This window comes from Stegodyphus dumicola, chromosome 10, assembly GCF_044657685.1.
Source record: "Stegodyphus dumicola isolate Sdum_Otavi_A_Nest chromosome 10, ASM4465768v1".
NCBI lineage: Eukaryota > Metazoa > Arthropoda > Arachnida > Araneae > Eresidae > Stegodyphus > Stegodyphus dumicola.
Genome location: NC_140777.1, coordinates 89,867,930 through 89,895,457, shown reverse-complemented (window position 1 = coordinate 89,895,457; position 27,528 = coordinate 89,867,930). Strand labels below are relative to the sequence as shown.

Below are 27,528 nucleotides of genomic sequence, written 5' to 3'. Positions count from 1 at the left end.
ATAAGTTATGGCATGAAAAAGGTTACAAATCAGTAAGTAGCATAGCCACCTCTGGCAGCTATACAAGCCAAAACATGGCGTCGCAACAAACCAAGTACGTCACCTATGAACCTCTGCAGAAGATCATGCCATAATCTTTACAAATGTGCAGTTAATTCGCTAATATTACAGGATTCCATGCATGTCCTAAACATGCTCTGCTGGTGAGAGGTCTGGTGACCTGACAGGCCACAGGAGTATGTCATATTGAAGACGTTGTTGGGAGAATCACACAATATGTAGATGAGCATTCTCTTGCTGATAAATGGCACCTGGACAACTTGATAGTATAACACAGTACAACCAGCATCAAAATATCCTCCACGTAACTGCAAGTGGTAACAATATTCTGAAGGATGACTAGAGGTGATGGTGTGTCCCAACAAATCACTTGTCACATTCTGTCATCATCATATGTTGCTCGACAACAAATGCAGGATCGGACCGCTGGCCTGGCCACCTCCACATGCATGTGCAATACATCAGCATTCAGACTGAATTAGGATTCATCACTGAAGAAGATCACACACTTCCAGTTCTTCACACTAAGACTTGCCCAAGTCTGGCAAAAATTCAGTTGATGTGGGGTCAGTGGTAGGCATCTCAATGGATGTCGGCAGCCGATACCAGCATCCTGAGCCAGATTTAGACTTAATAAGGCCCTAAGCTATTTGAGATATGAGGCCCTTTATAAGTCTGTTATAATATATTTTAATACTATATATATTATTCTTTAATTTGGGGGGCAAGAAAGTGGAGGCCCTAAGCTATAGCTTGTGTAGCTTATATGTAAATCCGGCCCTGCCAGCATCGGCTAGTCATCTCCGAATGGTTTTCCATTTCAGAGGCATCTCTAGTCACAATACCATCCATCCAAGTCAACAGACTTGTTTAAATAGCCCTACGGCACAAGCAATCATGCTGTTAAACTCTCCCGGCTGTGCATTTCAAATGTGAACCTCGTGTCATTGGTGTTGAAATTTAAATCATTTGCACATCTCTTCCCAGACTACATTCCTGCTGAGTTTAGTGATTGTGGCTCATTGGGTGCATATATTTTTTTGTGACATAGTGTAAAATAAAATGCTGAGTTTGTGTCAAAAAAATCTGTGCCAAAAATTTGTGATATTCGTAAAAAAATAGATAGCTTTTCTCATAAATTAAAAAATTATAAATATGTCTTCAGAATGTTTTTAAAGCGAGGTAGATTTTTTTTCCATAATCTTTATATTTGGAAAAATAAGCATATTTTCTTTGCATACACTTTTTCTTCTAAGATTTCAAATTTTAGGCACATGTATAAAATCCTTCAGCACTTAAATTTCTGTAATTTATTACATTTGTAAACATTTAAAGTCATATTGACTGAATTTGAAAATTCAGAACATTTTTGTTGTAAAATATATGAGCAATAATCTCTTGTACAGTGCAGCAAAATTTTATATTATAACTGCACTATTTAACATCATCTCATACACATAGAAAGGGACAGTGGCAAGCATTAGGAAGGACATGGGAATTAATGACAGCCCTTTCTTAAATTTGTCCTCTAATTTGAAAGCTTATTGCTCATTTTTTGCTTACTCATTCCAAAAAAAAACCATCTTGCATGTCATAATTATCATTAATCTTTCTCTCCTAAGAACTAGGGTCATCTTTTAAATTCATGTATGCATGCTGTAGATAACCTAAAATTTAAACATATCCTGGAATGTGATTTTGGGGATTTGATAGAAATGGTTTTAACACGAAACTTCATACTAAGTTCCTGTAGAAAGTAAAACATTTAATTAGAATTTGATATTTTGTTTTATAAGATAAAGTTTCGAGTCTTACAGTTAAATTTTTCATATTTCACTCTTATACATACAAAACATTAAAGTATACAATTTTCCATAATAAACAACAATTTTTCAAGGTACTTACAGAAAATTCCGTTGACCATAAAAGTTGGAGAGAATCCCACCAAGCATACTCATTGGCATGGACCAAAAATTTCTAATTGCACTGAAGACAGAAACAAATGTATCCTTTTCTCCACAAAGCTACACTAAATAAATTCATCCATACGATGAATCTCAGTGGTAGCATGTGGTTGGTTCCCCATTGCGTTTTTGTTATGCAGTTGGGCTGAAACCCAGAATCATTCAATGTTTTTGGTATAAACTCTAGAATTCATTACAAAATTACATTGGTGGTTAACTTCGAGATGTTCAAATCTTGCAGTTGTTAACTCATCAGGTTATATAACCCTTCCACATTTCTGAATAAATCATAGATTCTTCTTCAATATTTTCTTTTACTGTTTGCAAAAGGGTAGTCACTTTCTCACTATGAACTCTTATGATATAATACTTGTTTTTCTCCCAGCAAATTCTTCCCAACATCCATTGCTCGGGTTTTCTACCTTCTTAAAAGGCTTTCATTAATTTTAAACTACATGGTTAGCATATCCAATTTTTTTCTTTGGTCTTGATAAATGGCTGTGTGCGCAAACTTCTCCTAGGTACTAATTTATAACTCTCTCGTAACTTGAATCTAATGGTTCTTTTCCCCATTCAATAGTCGCTAAATCTTGAAACCAGCTTAGATGAACCTGAATACAAAATTTAAATAGCAGAAATCTCACATCATGTACCTTTGCGAGTCTGAACATTGTGATGCCACTGCTTGTACGTTTTCAATTAAAGTGCCGTATCATGCCCCTTACCACTTTTCATTAATTTCACATTTAATATTTTTTAAATACTTTGCTGTATCTGCTTTGTAGCGGGCAGGTTTCAAGTTTTAATAGTCCCCCTTAAACTAAGACCCCCCCCAAAAAAAGAGAAAAAGAAATGAGTAGGAAAAAAGAACTTACAAAATTTTTTAAATTTTAGTTTAAAGATCAAGATTACACAAAACCAAATGTTTTTGAAGAGTGGCTTTTCCATTACTGGCAAAAAATTGCTTTTTTTTTTTTTTTAAGGGGGTGAAAAAAGTCCATGGAATTTTTCGTATGTACCTTTTTCAACTGCGATATAAATTACTACACAGTTTATTAAAAAAGGGGTGCTGAGAATTCGTTACAAAAATACAACATGAATACATTATAAAAATTCCTTACTGGTAACGTAGAACAGAGTTCAAGGTACTTAGCAGCTCGCTGCTCTTCCTCCTTTAATTTTTGATTAGCATACCATATGTAGTTGACAACACCATATTCTTTTAAATACTGAGGAGCTTCTGCTTTATAGTAAGCTTCTGTTGCATCCAAGTATGCCCTTTCAAAATTATCTCGATAAATTTCATATTTATCTTCATTTAAGCACAAGGCAACTGTTGGAACAAACACACACACACACACAAAAAAAAAAAAAAAAAAAAAAAAAAAAAAAAAAACCATTAAATCCACCAACATCTCATACATGCACAGTCAAAGCTGACTTTACATGAAAATTTAAATACATGCATTACTGAAATCTTGGCAGTTATTTAAGAATTCAGTTTTAGATGTGTGGAAAGAACAGCTGAAAGAAAGGAACCTGGATTCGACTTTTAAGCTCTCCGCTAAGTCTAATACAGGAAAAATTCCAACTAAATATTATTTCTAGAAATTGTATTTAATATATCAATTTATTTCAATACATCTTTTCTCAAAATAATTGTTTATATACTATGATGACATATCTAACATAGCATGTTCATCGGTAAATTCTTAATGATAGCAGAGAATTACAGAATCAGTAAATTTCAGCAACAAAATGAATAAATGAAGTTTTCATAAAATCTCAATAAGGCATTTATAATTTTCCAATAACTGATATCAGAAAAAAATGTGTGGACTACTTCAAGGAAGTAAAAGAGAAACCAAATCAAGAGCTAACAAAGAAAAAATGATTAATCAGGTGCCTCATTATTATTTTTTAATTCACAAACATATTAGTGTGCAAAACTTAAGCAATGTTTATAATTTTGGCTGCAGTTCTACAAAAAATCAACTGGGAGACAAGAAATTCATACTACAAAGGCATAATGTAGTATTTAAAGAATGTAGAAAGTACAGCAGGGGAAAAAAAAAAAAATTCATAGGCTGCATACCATATAGAATGAATAGAAACGGCGTTAAATGGCATTGGTACAAGGTAGCACAGCACAATTGTCTGATCAAGACAGACAACAGCAAACCAAACAGCCTTAGTGACGGATATGAGCAGTCCTAACTGCAATGGTTTCAATGACTCATCAATAATTCAGAGACTCATCAATAATTTCACAGCTGTATGTTGAAAAATGAATTTGTTACTAAATTTTGCATACCAGTGTACAATAGTGTCAGACATAATTATTTTTAATTAATAAAGAGCACTGCAAAAAAATTTATCTCAAATAAAAAATGTCTATAATTTTGAACACTCTCAGAACCAAGAGAAGTGAATATTGTCAACTATGTCCCCTACCCTTATGTTTTGGTGAAATGTTTTTCCCTCAAATATAATAGTATTTTTCCCTCAAATATAATCCCTCAAATAGCAACAGAAATCACTTTAAAAGAAACAAAAACATTCAGATTTGGAACATGCTTTGTCTTCTTTAATTCTATATCATTTGAAATTTTTTGTGATCACGACAGCTTTGGGGGAAACCATAATTTAATGCATATTTTTTAATGAATTTGTGAGATCTATAACACAAATAAAAAGTCATCATTTGTATGCTAAATGTTATTTTTGTAGACTCAAAATTTATAGTAGCTTTAGAAAAAACAGCCTATACACACACACACACACACACACACACATATATATATATATATAGTAGAAAGTTCGAAATCTGGATTCTTTGGGACTTCGGAGATTCTGGATTTGGGATTTTTCCAGATATTAGAACAGCAGTTTAAATCTAATAAGACTGCATGTAGAAATTATAAAATTAAAAATATGAAATCACGATTTATGAAATAATGAACTATTTATGATCTAAATGGTATCAAAATTTTTAAAAAAAATTAAACTTAATATTTATTTGTTTATCTTATTAAACATTTCTTTCAATGTAAATTGTTTAAGTTGCTTTGTTTTTGTGCTAATACTTTCTCTTTAACTCTGTAGACAGGCATAATCTCTTGTTCAGTTACATTGTTGAAGTCCTGTAACTGCTGTTTCGAGAATTCCGACTAACTTGTCAATCGAAATTTTCTCGTTTTCAGTAACTTCTCTGTCACTTTCTTCACTATCACTATCACTTTCTTTCTTCACTTATATCTATCACTATTTCTTCACTATCACCATGGTATTTTCTGGATCTAGAACCATAATACAGATTTCGCCATTCGTTAATTGATTGATGATTGAGAAGCATTGTCATCACAATGAAAAACTTCTTTTATATCATCTTCATTTATTACTGCTTCTCTAAATTTCTTTACAAAAATCTGTTAATTGTAAAATTTCACCTTTGTTTTGCAATATCCAAAAACCTTTAGAATTAGTGGCTATCATCATCAAATTTAGCTATCCTTCACTATACATATTTGGCTATGCATCATGCGCTTGGCGACTAATGACAAGTTGTTCCGTTAAATTTTATCTCGCTTCTATTGCGCACTGTGACAATTAAGCCTGAATTGTATTAGTTTAGTTATTTATTATACTTATGTCTATTTCTTGCACATGCTTTTAAGGCTTATCAGAGTTCTGAATAAATAAATTCCCACATATATTTAAGTCTTATTGACAGCTGGCGCTAGATATCTTACCACCTGATGCAGCCTGTGGTTCCTAAATTCTGCGACTCGGCGTGGCCATACGAGCCCTGGCACTGGTTCTGGGTTTATATGAATAATAAATCAGTTATTCTTAATTCAAATAGCCCTAAGAAGAGGCTCAAACTCGGAATGATTTTTTTTTTTTTTTTTTTTCTGGAATTTTGGATTACAGTCCAAGATTTGTAGGTATGATACTTGAAAGTAGGGATGAGAGAAAAAGGTGATGCTACATCATTTCCGGCTTGTGCTTTGTGAGTACAGCTAGCATTTTGTTAGTATGAATATAATATTTATTAGTCTTATTTTCATTGATCGTCTGCTCTTTTTTAATTTTGATTACCTAATTTTAAAAATTCTGCGCTAAATTTAAATAAGATGTGGAAAGAAATATTACTTGTTCTTTATACAAAATGGAATTAAAACTAAATTGTTCTTTCACAAGTGGCTACAATACTCTTTTCATATAAAGACAGGCCTTTTAAAGCTCCATCAAAATATATCATACTGAAACACATTATTTAGTTTGTGTACCAGATTTAAAAAAAAAAAAAAAAAGTTAAATAACTATGTTCCGTTGCTATCATATTATCGGTGAATATTATAAATATCAAAAATTTACTGTTACAATTTTCTACAATACCTCAAGTAAATAAACACTTTACAGTTACTTATTGTAACTTCATGTAATACTCAGTTACTTTACCGAAATAAAGAGTTCTAGTAAATATTAGATTTTGTTGGAATAAACAAGAATATGTAATTTCCCCAAAACGTTATGCTTTAAGAAAATTTTAAATAAGCATACAATGCGTAAATTTTACATTTCAAAAGGTATTTCTCTTCAAAATATTTTTGTTTCATGAATTGATAAAAATTATTCCGTCCTTGAACAAAATGTTCAATAAAACACAGAGCATAAAAATACACAGTGAAACTCCATCCACGGTTTAGGAAAAAGCCAGCGAGTGTATCTCTAATGCCCACTAAAAGCCATTCCGCAATCTAATCTCTTTCCGTTGCAAGACATTCCGGAACCTTTCCTTTTTCTTCCTCTTACCCGAGTAAATTGAACTCATCCAGTTAAAAAAAGCAGCCATTCTGGGATTGCCAGTCTAGTACAAAAGCAGCCATTCTGGGACTGGCGGTCTAGTATACCTCTAAATGTTATCATTGGGTTTATGAGTATTATCAACAAAATTTATTTATATGGAAAGAAATTTTTGGTAAATTTTTCCTTGTCAACAATTTTTAGTGCATTTAACTTAAATCTGTAATTATCGCCAAGCATAATGTGAGCATAAAAAGTTACCATACTCCTTTATTATTCAATTACTAACATAAAAAAAAAATTGTTTAGGCATCGCTACATAATTCATTACTCAAGTTGTCATGTTTTGATAAACATGTGGTGAAAGGAAGGTATAATAAATACTGATTCGCCAGGTTGACGTCAGATCAGCGATGTATCTATGTGGAATGTTTAAGTTTGAGATGCGTGCCAAGCAGATATGCAGCAACGAAGCCAAATTACTGATCGTACAAATTTATGCTAAAATGATTGTTTCTTCAATAACAAGGTATTTTATTTAGTGCTGAAGTGAAATTAAGAATAAGGACTTTCCAGATGTTTTATTACACGCGAAAGGGGGAAAATCAAATGCGCATGTGTAAAGCCTACCAGAAAAACGTTGGTGGTGGTTTTGAGGTTTGGATTTTAGATCATTCCAGATAATGAACGTCAGATTTCGGACTTTGTAGGTTTACATATTTCTGTATCCCCCCCAGATTTTTTTCAGCATATGATTTAACAATTTCTTATTAACAGTAACAATATAAAATATATGCACAAACGGAAACTTATTTTGTGTAAATAATAAGAATATTATTCAAATTGATAAGTTATTTGAAATATATAATGCAATAGTATTATTGTGTATTTATGTGTGCTTTTCAGTGAAATATATTTATGACTCACGCCGCAATAGTATTATTGTGTATTTATGTGTGCTTTTCAGTGAAATATATTTATGACTCACGCCATATATCTTTAGAAACAGCATACATTGCATATTTTTACCTCTTGGTTTTCAAGCAGTAAACTTAATAGGTTAAATGGGATACAGAGTAACTATGGTATTTATATACTGCATCACAGAAAAACTATTTAATTCATAATATCCAATTCTGCTGACCTCTGTACTTCATTTGCTCTGAAAATAAGGATAATATTATCATAATAAAATCCCTAGCCAGAAAAAGAAAGGGGGAAAGAACATGTAGCTCATTTTTAGGTTTTTTATTTCAAATCCTGAACAGTTTACAAGCAAGAAATTCAGTAGCGTAAATTTTTTAATCTTTTTTTCACCTATATTTCTGAATAAAATAAAGTATATCACAAAAAAATCCATTTAAGCTTTGAAGTTCATTTTTAAATAATAATAATACCATATGATTCTCTAACTCCTATCACCAACTGTGAATCAATAACCTCTCCAGTTCTCTCAGCATGGACAAGTTTCATTGCACTATTTTGAAGCCTATGCTTGATGTTCGAAAAAATACTCTGATTCCATCTCTCCAGCAGTGCCTGTAAATACAAAAGCAACAAATGTTTTTAAATATACACTTACTTGTAAACTTACTTTGACAGATTTCAGAAAAAGCAAAAATTAAATATCAACAACCTTTCGAATTCCATTCCTCTTAAATGAAGGGAATTTGCCAGCTACTGCAGCTTCCAAATGTGAAAATGGCATAAGCAAATAACTGCACTGAGTAGAAAACTTTCTCCATTCTACTATATAGGCTTTCAGCAAAGCTTCATCTTGTTGAACAGAAAGAACATACTAAAAAAGATACCAATCAAATAGCATATAAATGCAAACCAAGAGATAATATTTTTGAAAATGAGCCAGTATTTATGACATTTTCTAACAGAGATTTGATAATACTAAAAATACCACATATATCACTATTAAACTATTCTTCACGGTTCGTACACATTTCCTTATATGAAAATTAAGGACTTTTAAGGACCATCAAAGAAAAAATTAAGGACCTATCAGCAAACAAAAAAATGAATAGAATAAAGCAATTATCCATACAACCGACTTCATGCTTGTAATTTCACTTTAAAAAACTAACAGAAGTGTGTATTATGCACTATTATTAAATTCAACTTAATACTTACCATAAAACAATTTTGAAAATTAAACTAACTCCCTACAAGTTATGAAGTAGATAACATTAAATGAGGAACATAATTTCTTGAAAAACATGTATAAGTGTATTTTACACTAATAACAGTCACTATTTTAGAGATTTACATGATTATTATTTAACTTATTTGATATTTATTTAAACATAGTCAACTACTATTATAATCACAATGTAAGAATATTTTGCAGATTAAAATAACTGATTTGTAAACATACAATTTATTTCCTTGGTTTTTTGAAAGATACTAGAATAATAAACTGTACAATAAAAGATACAAAACATTTGTGCTTTTTTTAAATCTGAAATCTTCCTTTTCTTTAACTATTCTTCTAAGTTCATTTGCTTTGATAAACAAATCAATGTTCCTGCTGGTCTCAGCTTTATCTGCTAAAGCATCTACTTCTTCATTAATGTCTTTAATGTCCCTTTGAAGAAAGTTTTTCTTCTGCTTCATATAATCAATTTCTTCTTCAATAATATTTCTTTTCCTCTTTGAATTTTCAGATTTAGTTAAAGATTTTTGTTCTTCTAAATACTGAACTTCTAAATAACGAACTCCACTTCTTGCAGAAGCTGCTGCTGATCTCATTTCTTTATTAATTTCGATATTAAGAACACCTCCAGAAAATTTTATGTAATCAAATACTGTGCGTTGAAAAATGTATGATGAGTCACTTAAATTTTCAATTTCAATTGCTTTATTTACAGAGAAGCCTCTTTCCACAGAGGCCTGTTCATGTGACAAGATAAGAATACTTGTCACAGTGAATACTTGAATAGTGAAAATATACATTTTTTACTATATATATATAATTTATTTCCTAAACAATATAGATTAATTGATTATATTATCTCCTAAGTTTAATTAAAGTAGAATTATTTTAAAAGAGTGAATCCATACTGGTAAGTTATATTCTGAAAGATGTATATATATATATATATATAAAGTCCGAGATCCGGACATCTAATATCTGGAATGATCTAAAATCTGGACCTCAAAGCCACCACCAACCAATTGCGCATTAGATTTTTTCCCTCATCATAAAAAAAATGCCAGAAATCCGATTCTTAATCTTAGTTTGGTGCTAAATAAAATATCTCATTATTGAAGAAATAATTATTTTAGCATAAATTTGTGTGATTAGTAACTTGACTCCATAGCTGCGTATCTGCTTGGCATAATCTCAAACCGAAACATTTGTTAATTTTACACCAACTAATATTTTATATCCTTGATGCCGAAATCGCGAATCATTATTTATTGTATTTTGCTTTCATCACCGCATGTTTATCAACGAATGACAACTTGAGTGATGAATCATGCAGCGATGCCAAATAACAGAGTATTATACGATTACAGATTTAAATTTAATGCGCTAAAATGTTGACAAGGGGAGATTTAGCAGAAATTTCTTTCCTTATGCTAAAAATAGATTTTGTTAATGATACTCATAGGACAAACGATTATATTTAGTGCTATTTGAATTAAGAATAACTGATTTGTTATTCACATAAAGCCAGAACCAGCTCCAGAGCTCGCATGGCCGCACCAGGCGGCAGAATTTAGCGAAGTTAAACAGAAGTTTTTCATTGCAATGACAATGCCCAATCATCAATCAATTAACGGAGGGCGGAATCTGTAGTATGGTTCTAAATCCAGAAAATACAGCTACCGATAGTGAAGAAAGTAACAGAGAGGTTACTGAACGAGAAAAAATTTTGATTGACAAGTTATTCGGAATTCTCGACACAGCAATTACAGGACTTGAACAATGGAACTTAATAACTGAACAAGAAATTATATGTCTATAGTATTAGTCTAAAGTATTAGCAGAGAAAACAAATCAAACAACTCACATTGAAAGAAATGTTTATTAAAGTAAACATATAAATATTAAGCTCTTTTCTTTGGTAAATTTTGATACCCTTTAAATCATAAATGCTTCATTATTTCATAAATCACGATTTCATATTTTCAATTTTATAATTTCTACGTGCCATCTTAGTAGATTTAAAATGATCTAATATCCGGAAAAATCTCAAATCTAGGATCGCCGAAGTCCCGACGAGTCCAGACCTCGGACTTTGTACACTGTATAAATATATATATATATATATATATATATATATATATAATACGGAATGTATATTTTCAGTTAAACTTCTACCCAATAACTTTAGTAATTCATGAAAGTTAATTTTGCGTCTAGTTAATTCAGGAAAATTAGTTTCAATTAGTTGTTTTCAGCTTTAAAAATATTTAAAAAATTTTAATTAGTTATTTTCAACTAATAATTGTATCGCCATTAGCAAAAATTATGCATTACTATCAAAAACATAGGTTTAAACCAAATACTTAATTGTCTATTGAAGCTTCAAAACGTATTTCCGAACTTCACTTTTTCTCAGCTAGCGTTACCGATTTTGCCCTTGGCGACCTAAAATCGAAATGGAGCCAACAGATTTCCCGCGAAATCGATAAGAGACCCTCTGCAGAAATAAACTCATAATCCCGATATCCCATACATATAGTATGTGCAAAAGAGAATAAACTCCGTAGAAGGTGATAAAAAATTAATTTATGGCTTAATTGAAACAAACACAGAAATTAAGCTAAGCAAAACCGTGTAAAAACAAATTGAAATGATAAAACGAAACTTAATTTTAATGTGAATTTTCAGTGCTGACTCTCCCATTCTAGAAATTTCAATTTGTTTCAGACAAAGACCACATTTAAGGATTGCCATCCATCAATATCCAGTCTTTGTAGTCAGCTTGATGAAGCCACAGTTTATTGAAAATGCACTTTCCAGGCATCTCGTTCCTATTGGCGTCGGAAGGGTTGTGGCCTTCCAGGTTGGAATTGCTCTAGTTTTGGCAAATATTTTCAGAATCTCCCCCCTCCCTTTTTTTTTCTCGAGCACCTTCATCATCACTTTCGCCTCTTAAAGAACTTCCAGCTTCACGCTTTCGTCACAGTCTGCCTAAATTTATGGATAACACCTGTTTCGAAAGATTGCGTGAATAGCCAATCAGACACCGATACTTTCGTTCGGGTAGCTAATTGTTTTTTTTAATCGTTTGCAATGCAAATCCGCCAACAGATTAGTTAAGAGCTGTGTAATTTTAATTCCATATTCATGAGAAATCGTAATTCACACTTAGAATGGCAATCATTAGAAATGATAAGAAATGTCAAATGAGCAAAATTAAGGACCGTTTATTCCTTTTGGCCAAAATTAAGGACTTTTAAGGACCGTACGAACCCTGTTCTTTAACAAAATACCAACCTGCTAAATATATGTATGCATTTATGTATCATTACAGTATGCGGTGGCATAAAATTTATACAAAATAATTAGGGAAAGACTTTTTGATCAACATCTACAAAAACATAAATATCTACACTAATGAGTACAAGCATACTTAGAGGTAACAAAAAGTGGAATACGCAATATTTTTCTTCCATTCTAAGATAGCATTATTTTATCACACCTCTCTTTAACTTCAGTATCACTATCAAGGGAGGAGGGGAAGATTTTTCATTTTAATAAAATAAAATAAATGAAATAACAAAATTCAAACACATCTAGCAAACATTTCTTTCTTAAATTATGTTTGATTTATTAATGACAATATATCTGTTTAAGATTAGGAAAAATCTATTACTCAAAGATGCTTTCCATTTTTAAAGACATCCATATGGGGGAAAAACATGCATCTTAAAATCAGAGAAATATGAAATTATGCCTAGCTTCTTTTCCCCAAGTACAAAATACTATCCCATGAGAACTTAAAAAGAACACAAGATTCTTTTGATCATTTCAACATGACATCATAAAGAATATCATCTCGGATGAATCACAGATAGATGTGTATTACACTCTAAGAGGAGAAAAAAAACTGAATATTCAGTTCTTTTCTTGGATTTGAAGCAAAACCTTTTGGCATATACAGTCAGCCTCTACTAATAAAAGAAATGATTAATTCTGCATGGTTAATAATTCATGGTAAATATGTAAATGACAAATGCAGTTCTGGTTCTTTTCAGCACTCAAATGCAGACAATTCCTCCTGCATTATTAAATGTGGTCAAAAGATTTATTAAGAAAGGTATATTATTCGCTGGATACTTTATTGCAATTACATTCCCCTTAATGCTAAGAATGTCCTTGAAAAGTATCACAATTTTTTATAAAGCATCAAAGCAATAGGTCTGAGTATTTAAAAAAAAATAACAACATTATATGTATATTAAATAAATGAATAAATATACAAAGCGAAAAACAGTTCAAGCCTAAATATAATTACATATATACATATATGTAAGAAAAATAATGAATATGTAAAAGATTAAATTATTTATGTTTTATTTATTTAAAGAAAAATAAATCCTGGTGCACCACAAAGTATTACACGAGACATGCAAATCGTAAGTAAAAAAGGCAAAATTGTAAGTAATAACATCAGTTTTCAATGAAATCATACACAAAGAGGAAAAAAAACACACAAAAAAAAGTAAATACAAAAGTATAAAAATGTATAAAGAAATCTTTTACAATGTTTAAAATAAAAGTCAACAAAATCGTTGAAAGCTCAGTAGGCCAAAAAGATTAAATTAGCAACGTAAATTTCCCTTCTCTATTCTAAAAATAGTAACCCCTCTCTGTACTGCGTCATTTCGAGACTATTCTATGCCATATGATTCTTACGTAATTATGATGATGTAAATGGAACTAAAACTCAGCCAGCCAATAATAATTTTACAGCAATATTGACTGTCCAATCAGAATGCTTTGAAAACCAAAACTAGCTCAGTTTGACTTAGATTTCATCCTGAACATTACGCACTTGCTTTCTATGCTTTGGCCTGGCCACACTGCAGTCTGTCTGCTTTTTCTTTCTTATTGCAAATTTATCTAAAATGTAAAATCTCTTGGAATAGGTACAATCAATGTGCCAACTTGATTTTCACCGCAACATGTTTGCTAAAATAAAAAATGAAGATTTAAACCTGCATTCGCCTCCAATTTCCTAGTCATTATGGATCAGCACTTCTACGCTATATTTATGAGCACAAGGAAAAGCCGGAACACTGTCGAATTGTGCTTAGATCCATATTGAACAAGAATTTTGATTGCATAGTATCTAAAGAACTTGGCAGTCGTGGCAATTTTAATTCCATTTTCATTTGCAATTGATAATTTGTTGCCACAATCACTTGGCACTCTAGTCGTGCCTTTCCACAGAAGATTTACATTTTTGATATTGTTGAGATGGAAAGCAAGCCAGCGAAATTACATCTTAGCAGAGTAGAGAGCAAAGCTGAAGTGCATAGTTATGCAAGATGGAAGCACACGAAGAGAAAAGTTTTGGTTTGCAATTCGGTGATTGGCAAGAGGCATCTGCATTAAGGATTACGTAAGATCGCATGATTAATTTAAATGATGCAGTTTCGACTTAAGTGCTATTTTTAGGACAGATAGATGAAGTTTCCAAATGAAATAGAAAATAAAAGAGGTTATAGTGAATTAAATTTAGAAGTTTGCTTTCATATTTTTTTATCTTACATATATATATATTTATTATACCTTATATAGATATATATATGTAAGATATAATAAAATATGATGGCTACTACACTGAGAAATAATTGGCAGCCTCAGAATGACTATTCTAAATTTGGTGTTCATCCCCTAAGTTCATCTTTTCTCCCAAATTTGAGATCTCTCCAAGATCATATGACCGTTATATAAACGGCTTGCAAAGAGAACTAAAACCTAAAATTAACCAATTGTGCTTGGCTGTACATATATGTACCTGCCTAATATAAATGCTGCTTCGCGTGCAATTATGTCATTCATTTTCATAACTTCTCTTGCACTGCAAAACCTCTGTGCTGCTATGCATAATTGTCCTCCTTTGTTCCTGATCTAAGATGACATAGTATGGTGTCAACCTATGTACACTGCGCAAAAAAAAAAAAAAAAAAAAAAAAAAAAAGGGGGGGGGGACAGTTCTATATCTGCCTTTTCGGCTGAGCCGATTCACAAAATTCAAATTGTGTTCTTCATGTCTCAAAAGCGCGACTTAGGATATATATTACATTTATATATACAGTAGACTCCCGATTATTCGTAGGCGAATTATGCACAGAGCGGATTATCCGCGCATGACATAAAGTTTTCCCCCCCCCCCCAAGCGTAAAGCAAAGAAAATAAAAATGTTCACAAAACTGAGTGAAATGTTAAATTTACTAAACATCGTGCTTATTTATGGCAAAAATATCCCAGGCCTTCTCGGAACCTTACCCTCGGCCCCTATGATGAGTAAGTGATTACTCACCCTTGTAGTGCTCGCTTCACCACCCTTTCTCATCTTAATCTTACTGACACATCCACTTCCTTTCACTCGGCATTGTTAGTTTAAGCCTAATAGTGTTTGCGAACCAGTCCGAGTTAAATTTCTTTTGATGCGTCTTTTGGCTAGTTGACTCGTTCTAAGTAGCGACATGGAATTCGAGAAATTGAACTTCATTGGGAGAAACTTAGTGGTGAATAACAAGCAGCCGACGATTTCCACCATGAATTTGAAGAATTTGTTTTAAAAGAACAGCTATCTTTTGAACATATTTACAATGCTGACAAATCGGGACTTTTGTGGAAATATCTTCCCACTCACACTTTAGCATCTGAAAGTGAAAGTAAAGCAGCGGGTCATAAAAGCAGCAAGGAAAGGATCACTATCATGTCTTAATGTAATGCTACCGGTGAACATAAACTTAGACTTTTTGTCATTGGAAAGTAAAAAAAAAAAAAAAAGAGAGATCTTTTAAAGCCACAAGGATAGAAAATTTGCCCATTGATTAATTTAACCCCCCCCCCCAAAAAAAGAATGGATGAACCGACACATTTTTCAAGATGGTTCGAAAAAATGTTTGTTCTTCAAGTGCGTAAACATCTTAAATCGAAAAACCTGCCTCAAAAAGCTGTGCTATTGATCGACAACACACTTTCTCACTTAGCAACAAGCGTGCTAAAGTCTTCTGATGGACACATTTTTGCGACTTTTCTCCCCCCCCCCCAAGCGTTACTGTGCTAATCCAACCCATGGACCAAGGAGTCATTGCAACAATGAAGAGAACATACCAAATCAAGCTGCTAATGACCAAAATTGAAGAAGGTTATGATCCGAAAGAGTTTTGGAAACACTACACAATCTTGGACAGCATCTGCATGGGACTCAGTGAAACCGTCAACCCTCATAAATCATGGAGAAAACTCATGCCCAATGCTGAAGCCAACAACAACCTAACCCCTTTGAGTTGTGAAGAAGAGAATGAAAATGTAGACACGCCCACGGCAACTTTTGCCGATATAATGTAAACAGTTCCGGGTGGTGAGAACATCGATGCTGAAAACATTAACGAGTGGTTGGAGTGTGACGTCAACGAACCTGACTTCGAACACTTGATAGATGATGAAATTGTGAAGACGGATTACTGAGCTATTTGGAAGAACAAGACGACACAGAGTTGGCCAAGAAACTTATGCTACGAAAAATGCAATCTCAGATCAAGAGAAAATGCTTCCAAAGCAAAAAGCAAACACAAATGACTGATTGCTTCAAAAAGGTGTAGTTTTACAGTTATGCTCTTGTAATTACATAATACATTACAGTATTAAAACAGTACATATGTTATAATTTTTCTGTGTATCCTTGATGCCTCTCGTAAGTACAAAGCACTTTTCTGTTTTCATTAACAAAATGCATTTTAGGTTAGTTTTGAGTGATATACTAAAATATTAAGCATTAGTTAAACATTTCCTGCTGTTTATTTTCTGTTTTATTGTACATAAAACAATTTTTCAAAGTTGGAATGACTGTTTTCTCTTTTGCTATACCCGTTTTTAGCTTTTTTCGGATTATGCGTGATTTTTGTTATCCGCGGCGGCCGCACCACCCTATTCTGCGGATAATCAGGAGTGTACTGTAGCTCTATTCTAACACAGTTATTTTGACACAAAATTGGACTTTTTCTGAAATAACATACCAATTTTTTTCCATATTTCGATTCTACGACTCAAATTATGCCTAAATATGAAATTTTGTTAAATTTGTTGGGAAATTTACAGAGAAATTCACAAATTTATGTTTGTGTTTTTTTTTTTTTTTTTTTTTTTTTTTTCCAGTTTGCAGGAAGAATAGTTTACTTGACGAACTTCTTAATATATGGTAACCTATTTTCCTTTCCCTTGAGCGGAAGAAAGTCACAATCGTTCCTTTTTTCAAATAATGTTCTTTATATTATATATTTAATTATAACTGTTATTACTTCAAGTAATTTTTTCTTTTCGAATTTCATTTTAATTGTTTAAGTTGCATGGTTTCTTTCGAATAACTGTTTTAAAAATTTCTATTTACCCATTCGATTTGGGTAGTTTCAATAAAAGGTGCATCATTTATTTTCTTCAGATAATTTTCTTTGTAATTTTTTTTTTTTTTCTTTTTCTTTGCCATAGTTGTTGTTTTAGGTAATTTTTAAATTTTCAGACTTTTATTTTAAAATTTTCTATTTATTCATTCGAACTGAGCATTTTAAATATATTTATTAATATAAATTTTTCAGGATTTTATTTTATTTATTTAAATTGCATTTCTTTTGAAAGAATAGACTACGATGCATCTGAAAATTGAATATATTAAAAGAGAAAATACAGTAAAGCACAGTTAACACGCCTTTCAATGTTCCGTTTAGAAAAGATATATAAATGAGAAGGAAGTATAATCGAGATTTTAACTTAGGGTGACTTGCATATATTGCTTTAAATAGCTTTAACATTGTGCACATTGCTTTACACAATTTTATCATCCTACATTTAGTTTCTTAAAATGTTATTCATACCTTAGTCAAATATTTTATTTTTGAAATTGCAAGAATCAAATATATCATACGATAAAAAAGTTTTAAATAAAAAAAAATACTAATTTAATTTTTTCCCCCTTAATGGCTTGCTTTTTTTCTTCAGGCATTCTGCAAGTATATACAAAACCGTCCAACTTTTCGAAACACCTTGGTATTTCTGACGCCAAATTCTCCTTCAAATTTTTGCTTATTTTATTTTCTTCTTTCCTTCTACATTTATTTTTAGTGCTCACACAAGAAAATTAAGATTTTTCAATTGTTACACTTCCATAAATTTTGCATTCTTGTCAAATTTTTTAAAATATCAATTACATCAATTGCGTTTCCAGCTGAAGACACTTTTTCATTTTCTAGACATTTTAACTATAAATAAAGTTTAAAGCAAAGTCCAAAGTATAAATATTTTAATTAAAAGATTTTTTGCTAAATGACAAAGAAATAAAACACTCGAGCAGTGTTTATTCTGCACCACCGAGAGACTGATTATTATATTGGCTGCAAACAAACTAAATCATATTAAAGATCATGTTTTTTATACAATTAGTAGAATTATTTACTTAAAATATTCTTTCTAAGAGAATTAATGTAAAAATTTATATATATATTAAACTGGGACATGACCCAAACTGTCAACGTCCTGTTGCTTAAAAACATTGTGAAAATAAACATTAAACAAACTTTTTCAGTTTTAGACAATTCAATTTAAATGCACTTAAAGTAAAGTACCAGACAATAACATGGTAAAGGTAAAAATTTACTAAAAACACAAATATTTTTTAAAAAAGGAAGAAATTAAAAAGAAAGTTAAAATTTTGAATAATATCCATAATTTTAAGAAAGTAGCTTTTCATATAGTATTAATAAATATTTATTACGAATCTTTGAGGGAAAAAATTTCATATAATTAGTTCTCCGTAAAACTTTATTTGAAATTTAAGGTTAAAAATAGCTGTGGCAATTCACTATAACAAAAAATCCATAAACCACATTTGGCGTTAGAAAATGTTGAATAAAAAAACTCTAATTTTTTGTAGATATGCTTAGCTTGGATAACTACACCTACTTTAAGATGGTGGTAAAATTTTATGGGTTATAATTCAAAATTTTTTTTCAAAAAATTTATAAAAATTATTTAAAAATACAAATTTTAAAAATAAATCATAAAAAATGGGTGAATTTTATTTGGAATGAACGTAAATTTCGAAACGAGAAAGGAAAAATCAAAAAAGTTTAATAAAAAAAGAGATATTAATAAATATATATCAAATGTAATTAACGTTAAGGAGCTAAAATTTTGAGAGCTAATTTTTTTAAAAACTACTCATACGATTTTTACAAAATTTTGCAGACTGGCATAATTACGGAAAAAAATTGGTATGTTATTTCAGAAAAAGTGTGATTTTGTGTCAAAATACCTATGTTAGAATAGTGCCATATATAAATCTAATACATATCCTAAGTCACGCTTTCAAGACATGAAAAACACAATATGAATTTTGTCAATTGGCACAGTGGAACAAGAGTTATAGAACTGTCCCCCCCCTTTTTTTGTGCAGTGCACATAAAAATTACTGTTGCTAACTATGATATAGAACTATCTTGTGTACACAAAAAACAATTGGATGTGCATTATCATGGAATAAAATTATGGTTTTTAAGTGGCCACATCCGCATTCGAGCATCACCTTTTTAACTAGGCAGTTAAGCCTCTCCAATGCAAATCTGTTGCAACCTTTCTTTCTTTAAATCAAAATATCACATATATACATACAAAAAAAAAAAGAATTTTACATTCAAACTCACATACAATTTATATTTTAGCCTTCCTCTCGAAAAACAAAAAGAAAAATGAACTACAGTCAAAAGTCGTTAATTCGGACACCCATAATCCGGAATGATCTATAATCCGGACCTCAAAGCTACAAACTTTCTGTGCATGCGTCGCATTGACGCATGCACGTAAGACCTTTGCGGCTGCGAATATGCTTGTGCGCGTGTGCAAAATATGTTTACGAGTGTACAATGTACAATGGACAGTATAAGCTAAGCTAAAATTATCTATTTCAGTTAATGTTGCAGATTGCGTTGTTCCTTAATCTTCAAATTGGATCCGGCTTATTATTTTTTGCAGACTATTAGAGCAATTTTATAAAAGTAAGCTTGAACTTTCGATTATGTGAAATAGAATTTCTAATATATATTTATTAATATGTAAAGGATCTACAAAGCGAAAGTATGTTTCGAAGTTCATTAAACAAAAAGTGGAATTGCTGCAAAAAATGGATAAAGGCATATCCTTTATTTATCTAAACTTTAACGTTTATTTATCTAAACTTTGTTTATCTTTAATGCCAGGGTGTGCAATGAATTGGAAGTTGATCTGTCAGCACTATCCTTATCTTCAGGGCAGATGTTTTTATTTTATTTGGCTTATAATTCCTTATTAAATGTAGTATTTCATCTCGATGTACTCCGTCTTTCATATGATTTAAATCAAATTCCTCGTTATTATAATTCGCTTCCGATAGCGAAGAAAGTGACAGAGGTTATTGAAAACGGAAAAATTTCGATTCATAAATTAGTCAGTAGACACAGCAATTACAGGACTTGAACAATGGAACTTTATAACTGAACAAGAAATTATGTCTGTTTATAGAATTAAAGAGAATGTATTATCACATAAAAAACGAAGCAACTTAAACAACTTACATTAAAAGAAATGTTTAATAAAGTAAACAAATAAATATTAAGCTGCTTTTTTTTTTTTTTTTTTTTTATTTTATTTTGATAACCTTTAGATCATAATTGTTCTTTATTTCATAAATTACGGTTTCATATTTTTAATTTTATAATTTCTGCATGCCATCTTACCAGATTTAAACTGATGATCTATAATCCGGAAAAATCAATAATCCGGAATCGCCGAAGTCCCGACGAGTCCGGATTAACGACTTTTGACTATTAATAACACATAACCATAGACAGCAGCTTGAAGAGAAATTAGTAAATGAGAAAAATTTCATAATTAAGATATTCATAAAATAAAGAATAAAGAATTCAAATACATTACGAATCAAGACTGGAAACAAAAGAGAATATTCAGTAATAAAGCGAATATTATCAAAAAGAATTTGCAGCTGTTAAGGCAATTTCAACATTATGAAGTGATTTTAAATCTTGAGATTATACAGTTTTTCAAAAACCTATAATTCCTACATATGTAACTAAAATACAAATAGTTCACTGCAGAGCTTGGTTTTGCAGCCATAAGCCAAACAGAAAGCAATTTTTGTATTCTTTAATGAACATAAAATAAACTAAAACAAAAAGAAAGGTTTTATTTTGATAATATAAAAATTCAAATTTTTTTTTTAGTTAATGCATTTTCAAAAAGATGAAAATTAAATTCAAAAATCAATATCGTTTATTTAATAGGGAAAAATTTACTCACAAAAATAATCAGATACTTTAAGTAATAGTAAAAAATTTACATTGTTTTTGCTTCTTAGTCTTTCATGAGATCACCTTTACACTTGATCACTTCATTTAATCTTTGGTCGCCCAAACGGTATAGTGGTTAGGGAAGCCCACTACGGTACCGAAGGGCCCGGGTTCTCCGGGAAGTCCAACCTCTCTTTGGAGTAGGCTCTCGAAAGCATTGTTCCATGTAATATGAATAAGACAACAACAACATTTAATCTTTGTGGCATTGATTTTACGAGTTTTCTGTTATTTTTTGAAGTATTTTTATGCCACTCCTCTTGGATTACTGCTATGAAAATATGCTCAATTTTCAATTTTTGTTTCTAGTTCCTTCCAAATATGTTCAATAGGATTCCATTCTGGCGATTGGAATACTGCCTTAATTACTTTTGGACACTTATATAACAGCCAGAGTCTAATTGTGCACAGTATGCTTTGGATCATTGCCCTGGTAGAATTTGAAACTATTTTGAACAGTAAGTTTTTGTGCTGACGATGCCAAATTTCACTTCAAGATGTCAAGGTACTTATACTGATCCATAATACCATCCATAAACTCTATACTACCAACACTGGAATGTGGCATAGATTCTCCATACCATAACTCATACTCCTTCATGTTTAATACTTGCTACTAAGTTTTGCTTTCGAAACTCTTCTTTGAGTTTCCTACACACCAGCACTTGTCCAACTGAGCAAAAAATGTTAATTTGCTTTCATCAGCAAACAACACTTTTTTCCAGCAGTCAGGTGTCTTTTGTTTCATCAATTTTGTGAAAGCGAGTTGAAATTTTCGATTTTTTCTTTAACCAATATAAAATTTTCTTCTTGCTACTCGCTTCTACCTACAACTACCATGATACTGCTCCAATACCAATACTCTACAATACCAATGCTCCAATAATACTATCCTACAAATTGCATTACTCTTCTTACAGTTTATGGATTTACACATATTCCATATAATTCAAGAAGTTCCGCAACAAGTTTAGGAGCACTCAGTCTTGATTCCTTTTAATATTCCTTAGAATAAAATGCTTCATTCTATAAGAATAAGATAACTTAAATGGTCGTCCAGGTTTATATATATATATATATATATATATAAGTAAATAGGCAATTTTTCTAATAAATTTCCCTTTCTTTTGATGGAAATCAATAACTAATCTGTGAGTTTCTAACAATGTTCCCTTTCACTGCAAGAATACATTAAAATAACCACTGCAAGAAAAACTAAAATAACAAACATTTTCTAAAAAGAAAATTTGAATTAAAATAGCAAATGATTTTTAGATTTTTGCCTAGTTTCTTTATTCTAATTCCATAAAATACTGTTTTTTATTTATTACAAACAATTTTAGTTAGAAATTATGAAAATGCCCGATTAATTTTGTGATATCTTTTTTCCCCATTTCAGCCTAAAATGCTATAAATCCTTTGAGAATATATAGTCAATAAAATGGAAAACACACAGAAGTTCTTGTCACTCAATAATACTCCCTAACTTTTGAAAATATCTGCACAACTCTTAAACATCCCAAACATAATTTCACAGATATAATTTCATTTGAAAATAAAATTTTACAGTTGTCTCTCAAACATAAGGACACTAAAATTAAATAAAATTTGATCAGGAAATTGCTAAAAACAAAATCTGCAGCTTGATGAAATATATGGCAGTAAAAATAGCAAAAGCAAAACATTTAATTTTTTTAATTTACTATTTAATTTTTTCAAATTAATTTAGTACAAAAACAGAGCTAAGAAAATATGAATTCAAAGGGAATATTTTTTAATATTTTATTTAAAAGCTTTTCTCCTATTACTTACAAAAATTTATAGTCACCGATAATTTTTGTGAGACACTGTATGAAAAAATTAACATGAAACACAGTTTAACAGTTTTAGTTTACTTCAGTTTTCTAAAACTGAATACATGAATACATCAAAACTGATAATATTGACATTCATAAATTAATGGGAAAGAAAAACATTATTTGATACATATACAGATAATCCTACTTTATATCACTTTTTTCACAAAAAAAGTCTTCCATACCACATTTTTCAATTTATGAAAGAAATCTAAAGAGATTTGGGGGTTTCATGAGAAAAAAGAAAAATGTAAAAATAACATTTGCTGCTTCTTTCAAAGCATCAGCTGGAGAAAAATATAGCTTCGACTGCAAAAAAATATGCAAGTATACAGAGTTTTGTCTACCATTTTGATGATCTATGATAGATTTAATCATTCTAATGCTGTCATACTTCCAAGTCTGTAATACGAGCTATCAAATACTGACTTTTAGCTTTGAGGCACATAGATAATTGAACTACAGTCATGTTGACCTGGTGAATAAAAATGACAATTTTTTCTCTGTCCACCAATATTTCCTAATTATTACAACCTCTGCTATTTAAACTGTGCCTAAATTATTGCCAAACAAAGAGCAGCCCTAACCATTCTGAATTTTAGTCCACCTGCTATGAAAAGAGGTTTGAGTAGAACTGCTGCTTTGGCACAATCCATTAACTTGAGGGATAATAGATTTAAAGTTGTAAGTTTAAGCATTTATATGGAGAAATTCTTGGGATCAGTAAATGTTTTTGTGTCTACATTCAAAAGAATCATGGAAATATACTAGTTACAGACTGCATATGAGATGTAAATATGTTTGTTGCACACGTTCTTAATTTTTTCTTGATTAAGACTCATTGATAATTATCTGTGCACTGCTTAAATAAGGGGGATCAACAAGGAAGTACCCTTTTACCACAGTACCCTGTATTGCCTACCAGCTCCCCTTTTGACTAGTGATGAGTCGGTACTACCGAACCGGGTATTTTGTAACGGGTACTGAAAATCGGTACATCCAAGTACCTGTTACTTCAGTACCGAAATCGGTACTTTTCGGTATTCGTTACTTTTGTACCGAAACGGGTACTTTTTGGTATTCGTTACTTCTGTACCAAAACGGGTACTTTTCGGTATTCGTTACTTCTGTACCGAAACGGATACTTTTCGGTATTCGTTACTTCTGTACCGAAACGGGTGCTTTTCGTTATTCGTTACTTTGTAATGAAAATATGCATCTCTTCTCAGTATTTCGGTATTCGTTACTGGAGGATCGATGAGGGTTCAGCTCACTTCGGTTTTGGTACGAGGACAGTAGTATCTGGTTGTATTTGTGAAATGGTGATATGCGCTCCTCTTGTCCATGAATAGTCTGCTCCTCAGACACTTCCGTAGTTGATATGTTTTCTGATATTCAAAATCTTACTCCGTACAGATAAAATCAAACACGTGGTGACGTGGCAGAGTTCCTTCAGTGCACAAAATCGTTATCAGTACTCCAAATCGTTACTAGGGCACTTCAGTACTCCAAATCGTTACTAGGGTACTTTGGTACTCCAAATTGTTACTAGGGTACTCCAGTACAGCAAACCGTTACTAGGGTACTATGGTACAGCAAACCGTTACTCCGGTATTTCGTTACTTCGGTTCTCCAAATCGTTACTTGGGTATTCGGTACTTGAAATCGGTTTTCGGTACTTTTCAAAGTAATGGTTACTTGAGTAACGGGTATTTTGTACCGGGTACTTGTCTGTACCCGTTACTCTCGTACGGGGTACAAGAATGTACCGAAGTTGCCCATCACTACTTTTGACACAGCTTAATTCAAGGTTGTCATTGCTATTATCTCTAAACTCCTATATTTTTAGCTATCGTCCCAGTTGAGTTTACATGTTATTTCTGTTTATTTTGACTCTGCATACTATTCTTATTTTTAGCACTAATTTAAATTAACTTAGTTGATATTACTTAACAGTTCTTTTAAGGCCTCAAAAGTATACAAAATTTGGTCATACAATGATTGATAATTACCTTTACACTATACGCCTTTTTACATCAAGTATGATTGAACAAAATTGTTCTATTTTCATAAAACAGATAAAGGCTGTATATAATCCTTACCATATTAACTTTGCTTAATAGTTTTCTGAAAAAGCTAATTACAGATACCTTTATGCAATAAAAAAACTATACAAAATATTAAACATTAGTCAAAATTTTATACCAGAAAAAAAATATGAAGCTATTACTTACAGATTGAGCTTGTGGAGTAAAATCTAGGATATGCTCCTGCAAACTCTGATACAATTTTAATGCACTGTTATCTTTACCAAGGCAAACATTATGTACCAACCTATAGAATAAAAAATTTTTTAAAAATTAAAAAATTTTAAAAAATCTACCTCAGTAATTATTATTTTAGCTCAAACCAATACAGTTTAATATTTCCAATCTGTACATCATTCCATTAAGTACACCTAAACATGCAAAATTCAAGTCATTTACTTTAATGTGTATTATATATAGATGATGCTTGTTATGACAACTATAAGTAGTATTTTATAAACTGGTGTAAAACATCCTTACCTGATGAAAATATAATCAATTCCTTTCATTACATCATAGCTGGTAATTTCAAAATATGAAAAAGCGGAGAATCTTGCAGAAAACCAGGAATTGCCAAGAAGTGGTGTTCTTTTTTTTTTTTTTTTTTTTTTTTTTTCTGGGCAGCAATGTCATTTCAAAATAACTCCATATTAATTCAAAATTTTTTTGTAATATACTATTGTGATTGACTATTGAGCTATTTATAATGTGTTTCTGGTGTAAAATATATTAATATTTAATTAGATATTCTACATTTTATATTCTTTGGCTACTTCAGTTTTATATTTTTGTAATGTGAGAAGATCCTGAGCAAGGCAGAATTTTATTTAATGACGTACTTTTTCAGTAGGATGAAAATAAAATGAATAATTAATGTTCATACTACAGTCAAAAGTCGTTAATCCGGACTCGTCGGGACTTCGGCGATTCCGGATTATCGATTTTTCCGGATCATAGATCATCAGTTTAAATCTGGTAAGATGGCATGCAGAAATTACAAAATTAAAAATATGAAACCATAATTTATGAAATAAAGAACAATTATGATCTAAAGGGTATCAAAATTTACAAAAAGAAAAAGCTTAATATTTATTTGTTTACTTTATTAAACATTTCCTTCAATGTAAGTTGCTTCGTTTCATGTGATAATACTTTCTCTTTAATTCTATTAAACAGACATAATTTCTTGTTTAGTTACAAAGTTCCGCTGTTCAAGTCCTATAATTGCTGTGTTGAGAATACTGACTAATTTGTCAATCGAAATGTTTTCGTCTTCAATAACCTCTGGGTCACTTTCTTCACTATCGGAAGCGAATTATAATGACGAGGAACTTGATTTAAATCATATCAAAGACGGAGTATATCGAGATGAAATACTACTATACAAATAGTACGGAATTATAAACCAAATAAAATAAAAACATCTGCTCTGAAGATAAGGATAGTGCTGACAGATCAACTTCCAATCCCCAGCGTGAAATTGATAAACAGATTTCGGATTTCAAAACATACTTTCGCTTTGTAGATACAAATTACATATTAGTAAATATATATCGGAAATTCTATTTGACATAATCTTTCTAATCTATCATAATCTAATAATGACGTTTCTGCCCCCCCCTCTGCCGCAGAGCAGTGTGAAATTGATAAACAGATTTCGGATTTCAAAACATACTTTCGCTTTGTAGTAAATATATATCGGAAATTCTATTTGACATAATCGAAAGTTCAAGCTTACTTTTATAAAATTGCTCTAACAGTCTGCAAAAAATAATAAGCCGGATACGATTCGAAGATTAAGGAACAACGCAATCTGCAACATTAACTGAATTAGATAACTTTAGCTTAGCGTATAACTCCGTTACACATTAAACGCGCATGCGCACAAACATATTCGCAGTGTAAGGGTCTTATGCGCTCCTGTAAACGCCTGTGCGCATGCGTGAACGCGACGCATGCGCAGAAAGTTTGTAGCTTTGAGGTCCGGATTATGGGTGTCCGAATTAACGACTTTTGACTGTATTATGTAAACAAACTTACTATATGTGAATAAATTAAAATATCATTTTTTCATGTAAAATAAATTAAACATAAATATTAACTGATTAAATGTTGCTCGAATCACGATGAAAAGTTCTGTAAATACCTACAGCA

At 31.2% G+C, this 27,528-nt stretch overlaps 1 pseudogene across 1 annotated transcript in view; it reads right to left on the bottom strand.

Moving 5' to 3' along the window:
- LOC146995020 (cullin-5-like) overlaps positions 1-27,528 on the bottom strand; it is a 430,616-nt pseudogene that overhangs the window by 337,340 nt on the left and 65,748 nt on the right. Inside the window, exons 2-5 of the transcript XR_015043473.1 lie at positions 25,522-25,621; positions 8,470-8,631; positions 8,231-8,372; positions 3,146-3,357 (exon numbers count right to left, since the gene is read on the bottom strand). The product of XR_015043473.1 is annotated as a cullin-5-like (transcript). The remainder of the gene's footprint in view (positions 1-3,145; positions 3,358-8,230; positions 8,373-8,469; positions 8,632-25,521; positions 25,622-27,528) is intronic.